The following is a 7,882-nucleotide window of genomic DNA, read 5'->3' as shown; positions in this document are numbered from 1 at the left end:
TATAAACACTGGACAACAAGTTTTTTCAAAAGATGTTATTCCTGAAAAAAATTTGGGGAGTATGATGGAAACTTCAAGCTGAACACAAAGACAATTTCAGATTTGCTGCATCACGTAGGAAGTTGAAACATTAAATAAACTTTGAGTGAATTTAGTAGGTTTAATTGCATAATGATGCTGACAAGTTGCGTTAGTTCAACCGACCTAAAAATGTTTTGCCGCTGATTTTCATTTGTACTCAGCATCTGATGCCTCTCGTGTCAGTGTCCAACAATAGTCGGCCGACTTTGATGGATTCCAGATACCCCGATACCACTTTTCCATGGTCACAATACCCCGGTGAAACCTTTCACTCTGTTCGTCACTGACCGCACCAAGATTACGTGCAAATGCAGAAAATTTATTTTCAACGACATGTTGCACTTTGTGGTTTTGTCGGCTTGAAGTCGACTTAAAATGTGACTGGAAATCACAAAATAGGCAATATCTTTTTAAAAAAAAGTATGTAATGAGAAAATGTTAAGGTGATTTTCGTGATCAGCATCCCAAAATCCATAAAATATACCCGAAAGTGTTCAAGAAGAAAAATCTTCATTGGCCAGTGTAATTTCTGATTATATTCTCTCCAGTGGTCTTGAAAGAAATAAAAATGCACTGAATCCCTGGAGAAAATTGTGATGGAATTGCTTTCATTTCCTCACCAAATCTGATGAAATGATCATTGTCTTAGCCAAATGGCTTCCTTTTGTGCAATATCAGGAGAAAGCAATTCTGATTGATTTGCCTGACAGTGATCATCATGTTAAGGCTTTACTTGTCCAAGAATGGCCAGTCTATGGATTATTCAGTGACTTCGTGAGATACCAACTGGAGGAACAATGTGCCTCTGTGGCAGATCTTTCGAGGTTATCTGATGCCAGCGACCTTGTGGTTCAGGATGGCATTCGGTGCCCTTGAGTAATCCATACGTGAAGCAGATTGTTTTGCCAAATCTGTTGAGGGCTGCCCTCTGCCTTCGAGAGGGCTCATTCTTCAGTTAGATAGGTGTTTGGATGTGTCGCACACCACTTTATATCAGTGCTGTATTTCAGTGATCCTCGCTGGGGTCTTTTGTGTGTGCGTACGTACACGCATGGATAAAACCGTAGGGAACATAATTAGTAAATTTGCAGACCCAAAAATTGGAGTTGTAAATCAATAAAGGTGGTTGAAAGAAACAGGAACGTAGACTAGCAGGAAAGCAGTGGGAGCAGTGGCAGATGAATTTAATCCAGACAAATGTGAGGGTGTGCAATTAGAAAGTCAATTGTTAGGATGTATAGGATAATGGAAGGGACCTTAGAAATGTTTGGTATACAGAGAGACCTTGGGCTGAAACTCCACAGCTCCATAAAAGTGATGACACAGGTGGATAGGGTAGTGAAAGCATTTGGTGGGGTTTCCTTCACAGGCCGAGACGTTGAGGAGATGCATTACATCAATATTGGTTAGACTGCACTTAAGAATATTGTGTACAGTTCTGGCTGTGGCACTGTACAGTGTGGTGGCAATTTGGAGAGTGCAGAGGAGTTGTCTTGAAAAGAGGGCTTCAGTTATGAGGAGGTATTTGATAAGCTGGGTCAGATCTCTCTGGAAAGTGAGAGGCTGGTGGATAACTTTAGAAGGTTTATAAAATTATGAGGGACATTGATAGGATAAATGTTAAAATCTTTTCTCTAGCGGAGTTCCGAACGAGAAAGCACTGATTCCAGGTGAGGGAGGAAATGTGCTAAGGAGATTTGAAGGATTTTTTTCATACATATGGTAGAGTTAATATTTGGAACAAGCTGCCGGAGGAGTCAGTGGAAGCAGACACTATCATAAAATCTGATCGATATTTAGTCAGGAGTAGAGGAATATAGGATGAGTGTAGCTAGACATCCTAGTTGGTGGATGAGATGATCTGTAGCAGCTGTGTGTTTCAACCATTCATGGGAAAATGTGTAGAGAATAGCATGTTAAAAGATACTGAGGAAGTCCGCCAGTCTCACACCATCCACAAGTGGTACTGACATTTTGGGCGTGAGCCTTTCTTCAGGGTATAAAAAGCCTTTCTTCAGGGTATAAAAAGCCTTTCTTCAGGGTATAAAAAGCCTTTCTTCAGGGTATAAAAAGCCTTTCTTCAGGGTATAAAAAGCCTTTCTTCAGTATAAGATGTCTGTATTACAGGCCTGGGGAAGGTGGGGAAGGGAAAGAATAGGAGGGGGAGAAGTACAAACCATCAGACAAAAGGTCTTAATTGGATATGATAAAGGGTAGAACAGAGGGAAGGTGAGAATTGATTTCAGCTCTGAAAAGGACAGAGGGAAAAGGAGGGAGACCAAGCTAGAGGAAGAGAGACATGGGGAAAGATGAGGGGAAGGGGTTCTAATAGAAGCCAGAGAAGTTGATGATTACCATCCAGTTGTAGGGTTCCCAGACAGAATATGAATGTTGTTTCTCCGATTTGTGACTGGTCTCAGTCTGGCAGTGCATGAGGCCATGGACAGACATGTCTACAAGGGAATTGAAATGGGTGGCCACTGGGATATCCAAGCTATTTCAAAGGACGGAGCCAAGGTGCTCATCGAGGAGATCTCCCGGTCTGTGCCCAGTCTCTCTGATGTGGAGGAGACAACAATGGGAGTACTGGATGAAGTCGATGACCCCCACAGATTCACAAATCATTGGGACCTGAATGATGGTGAGGGCACAAGAGGAGTATCTCCTGTGGACACAGGGGTAGGTGCCAAGGGGGTGATTGCTAGGGAGGGAGCAGTGGATGAGGGAGTCATGGACGGAGCAGTCGCTGCAGAAGGTGGAGAGGAATGTGTTTCTGATTGTGGCGGAAATATCCTCTTAACTCCAATGAACGTCTTTTGTTAGTTGGTCTCGACTCCTCCCCCTCCCATTATTTCCCCAGCCTTTAATACAGATGCCTGTCTCTTTTTGCCCATACCTTGAGGAATGGATCAGGTTAAACATCAGTTATATATCTTTATCTCGCCTGGACGCTGCATGACCCAGCTGAGTTCCTCCTGCATCTCTAAAAATCACAGCATGGCAGACATTTATGTTTCACTGGATCTGCTGCATGACTAGTGTGGTGGTCTTGCCAGGTCTCCATGACAGAGGAGTGGCCCAGCCCTTGGCTCTCAGAGGGCATTGGAATGGTTGTGAATGCAGGTGGAATGCAGTGGGGTACCACTGAGAGGAAAGAACTATCGATCATCTCAGGAAAGCAATAAGACGAGAAGGGGTTGTTTTTGCCAGAGTGGGGGGGATCGACAACTCATTGCCTTCGTGAGGAGAGGCACATCCTCATTGCATAAATACTTTGATGTACAGTCGTGTGTCGCTTAACATTACGTTCTGTGAAAAAGGACATTATGCGCGTGAACATCATATTACTGTATATACTTAGCAAAGCTACGACATTCAAGGGACGTGCGATACACGAGATTGGATGCTCTCTCCTACGAGTCGAAGTTTATACGGTAAATCTTTTATTTGTAAGTTGGGAAAGTCACATTAAAATAACAATAGAAAGTATGATATGTGCATAAGCCAGTAACAGGTGTTTATTACGATGTCAAGACCAATGTATCATAGGTTATGTACACAATCGCTTTGTGTACAAGGGACATGAGATACACGCATTGTGTGCGGGAAGCTGTTGCGTTCGCTACGTCCGGTTGCGCCTGCCATGTCCCGTCTCTGATCGGGATTTCTGAACTCTATTATAACCTTGCGGGACCACGGATGTATATGCGGCTGGACGTTGCCAAAAGGACATGATGCCTGTATGGAAAATGCCACAGCCTCCAAGGCAGGAGTTGGAAAGTCCAATTGAGGTAGCACAGACACGGCGAACAGAATGGCTCTTGTTTAAAATCCTAGTTTCTGGTGTAGCTCGATGTGACCAGCTGAGTGTGTTCTAGAATTTCAGGTCATTAAAGTAGAAACAAATTTATTTCATTGATCCATTTCAAAAAGAGGATTCACATTATCCCCGGCTTTGCTCTTTCCTCTTCGCCCTGGAGGATTTTTATTTAGTAGTTTTTCCATTCATGCCTTTTTGAAAATTGCTTTTGAATCTACTTCCATTGCTCTTTCAGGTGATCCCTTTCCAACGTGAAATAAGTTCATGTAATTTAACTGGTTTATTCTGGCTCCGACTGCTGAGGACGGATATGGGCAGGAGGCTGCAGACGCTGGAATCTGCCGAGCTCCAGCATTTTGTGTTTGGCTTCAGATTTGGGAAGGTTTGTATGAGTGTAGCCCTTCACAGTTGGGTCAGAATATCTATAGTTTTACTGTGTGTCTAACATGAGATCAGTTGATGTAACATAGAATGTTACAGTACAGGTTCTTTGGCCATTGAACGCTTCCACCAGCATTGTTTCCGCTCCATCCTCAACATTCATTGGAGCCCTAACATCGAAGTACTCGAGATGGCAGAGGCCAACAGCTTCGAATCCACGCTGCTGAAGATCCAACTGCGCTGGGTAGGTCACATCTCCAGAATGGAGGACCATCGCCTTCCCAAGATCGTGTTATATGGCGAGCTCTCCACTGGCCACCGTGACAGAGGTGCACCAAAGAAGAGGTACAAGAACTGCCTAAAGAAATCTCTTGGTGCCTGCCACATTGACCACCGCCAGTGGGCTGATATCGCCTCAAACCGTGCATCTTGGCGCCTCACAGTTCGGCAGGCAGCACCTCCTTTGAAGAAGACCGCAGAGCCCACCTCACTGACAAAAGACAAAGGAGGGAAAAACCCAACCCCAACCCACCAATTTTCCCCTGCAACCGCTGCAACCGTGTCTGCCTGTCCCGCATCGGACTTGTCAGCCACAAATGAGCCTGCAGCTGACGTGGACATTTACCCCTCCATAAATCTTCGTCTGCGAAGCCAAGCCAAAGAGAAAAGAAGAGAAAAAGAAGAGAGATGTTGTACCGACCGACATATTCCAAAAAAAAATCTCTCCCTACCTTGTAATCCTCTGTTTTTCTTTCATCCATGTGCCTGTCTAAAGCCGCTTTCAGGTGGCCAGAATACCCGACTGTAAAGCCGCCTATTCTACCCCAATGCAGCTGTTGGATGGCCATCTGAAAGTGGAGAACCTGGCCAGGAGGAGCATTTACCTAACCCTCCTCCTGTAGATATATTCTCCGGCTCGGAGAATCCCGCCCCCTTGCACCTGAACGCAGCAGAGGGACTCCACAGGAGCCGGCATTTGCTCGGCCACGGCTTTCCTTCAGCTGGCACATTCAGGCGTCTTCTCTGCGGCCACCTAAACGTCCCGGCCACAGTACCCCAGCCGCATCTGCCGGCGCGCATTATCTGTGTCCGAGCACCTAAAGTGGTTTAAGCGTCTCTTGAATGCCCCACTTGTTTCGGCCTCCACCATCCCTGGCAAGACATTCCATGCATCCATAAATCTCTATGTAAAAAAAAACCCTTGATGTCTCCCCAAAACTTCACTTTGTGCAGATGTCCTCTGTTCGCTGTTCCCACCCTGAGAAAAAGGCACTACCTACCTTATCTAAGCCTCTCAGAATATTGTGGGCCTTGCACCATAAGCCCTAGTTTCCAGTACATACGCCATCCCTGTCTTTGCAGTGTCTGAGGTCTGTTTGCTGCGTGTCTCAGTCTTTCCTCTGTTGTCTCTAGAAAATTATCTGGTGGTTCATTGCAATGCGGCAGTGGGATCCCGCGGTGTGGAAACCCAGCTGATCATAGACGCTGGAATCTGAAGCCAAGCACCCTGCTGGAGGAAGTCAGTGCGTCGAGTTCTCCCGCTGATGCATGGCCCGGCGAGTTCCTTCCTCTAACAGAGTAGGCACAACTGGGGCCCTCCCTCTACTACAACGTTGACCACCCGCCAAAGTATCTAATCAAGTGTGAAGCTGTGTGATGCCCTGCGCTGAGGAGAACTGAGAATTCCAGTCAAACCAATGGGCTGTCCACCTTTTTCACCGTCCTCTGTTATGAAACCTATGATAGATTAATAAATGCAGTATTAGAAATGGGCTACCTCATGAGTGGATGGATTTTGACACCTTCCTATTCTGTGAAGAAGGGCCTCAGACCCAAATCATTAATACCTCCTGTGGGTGGTCGGTGAGACTGGCTGAGTTCCTCCAGCATTTGGGTTGTGTTTTTACGACAACCACAGCGTCTGCAGATTCGTGTTGCATTCCTACTCCCCAAAAAAACTTTGACAGGCCTTGTACGATGCCTTGGCACAACCTGATCACTGAGCAGTGGTGAAAGGTGCTCTTCTGGACAAGCGTTTTGCAAGAAACATGATCCAACTGAAAGTAATTGAGGCCTGACATTAAATTATCGGAGACAGAACTGAGGTTCATACTGACCTTTGCCAAGTTGCGGGACAGGATGGAAGTTCGCGTGTCAGTGTGCCAAGTACAGCATTGGCAAGAGCACCTCACAGTTGATGACCAGGTTCATCCATGATGTATTTTGGAAGGTCAAACTTGAGGGTGGGTTCATGGTTAATGGCAGGGTACTTAGCAGTGCAGAAGAACAGAGGAAGGTTGGGGTCGAAATCTATAGATCTCTCAATTGAGATGGATGAAGCTCGCAGTGTCTACAGTTCCTTGGCTTGTGCATCCCACCAGGCCCTAACTCCTCTGATCCAGTTGCTCATGACACAACATGTTTAGCAACCTTTTTGCCCATCTGCCCTGGTCCATTAGGACCATTCCTTTGCTTTGAGTGATGAACTGTAGAACGCTACAGCACAGAAACAGGTCACTTTGGCCCTTTTGCACCCAGTCCAGTGGTAAGAGCACTGATCTTATAAACCATGGGTCACGAATTCGTTCCTCACTGGGGCCTCATTTCTGTGAGGGACGCTTGACAAAGTGGCAACTGCCTTCCTTATGGTAGACAAAGTTAAAGAATTTTTTGTATGTTACATTCCATTATTGTCATGTAATACTACATTTAGAATCTTGACATTTACTCCATGCCTCTCCCATCCATGTACCTGTTTAAAGTTTTTCTTAAATGTTAAAACTGATCCCTCATTCACCACCTCAGCTGGCAGCTTGTTCCATATTCCCACCATTCTGTGTGTGAAGAAGTTCCCCATCATATTCCCCCTAAACTTTCCCTTTCCTCTTGTTGGAGTTTACTTTTGCTTTCCTCATTTTTTTTCCCAGATGGTTGGACTTGCTGAGCAAGTTGGACCTGTTTGTTTCCACATTCTCTCACCTTTCTGAGCACAAGGAGAATAAATAGAATTTGAGATTCAGATCTAACTGAAGGACAATTGAAAGTCAGCCCTGCCAACCTTCAATAGCAACCTTCCTGTGGACTGGCACCTCCACACCAGCATTCTGACCGATCATATCCGTGCATGGTAGGAGGCGCCAATGCACAGGACAGGGAAAAAAAAACTCCGGAGGTTTGTGAATGCGGCCGGTGAAAGCGCGGGCATTAGTCTCCACTCCTTCGAGGACACCTACAGGAGGCGGTCGGTGGCTTAAGAAATCAGTCTCTGTCCTCAAGGGTCCTCACCACCCTCTTCCCTTTGCTACCATCGGGAAGGAGATTCAGGAGCCTGAAGACGAAGCCCAGTGGTTTAAAAACAGCTTCTTCCCCTCCGCCATCAGATTTCTGAATGGACAATGAACCACGTTATCTCAGTTTTTCCTCCTCTTTTGCACTAATTTATTTATTTTAAAATATATTTTCGTACCAATATTTGCACTAACGCTGCCGTAAAACAACGAATTTCCTGGCATGTTCATAAATTGAGATTTTTTTTGAGCAACCTAACTTTTTCAGTTTTGTAACTGTACAGATTTAGTGTGCAAATGTAGTAATCATGTG

Source organism: Narcine bancroftii, chromosome 13, assembly GCF_036971445.1.
Source record: "Narcine bancroftii isolate sNarBan1 chromosome 13, sNarBan1.hap1, whole genome shotgun sequence".
Lineage (NCBI taxonomy): Eukaryota > Metazoa > Chordata > Chondrichthyes > Torpediniformes > Narcinidae > Narcine > Narcine bancroftii.
Note: the sequence above shows the minus strand (reverse complement) of the source record.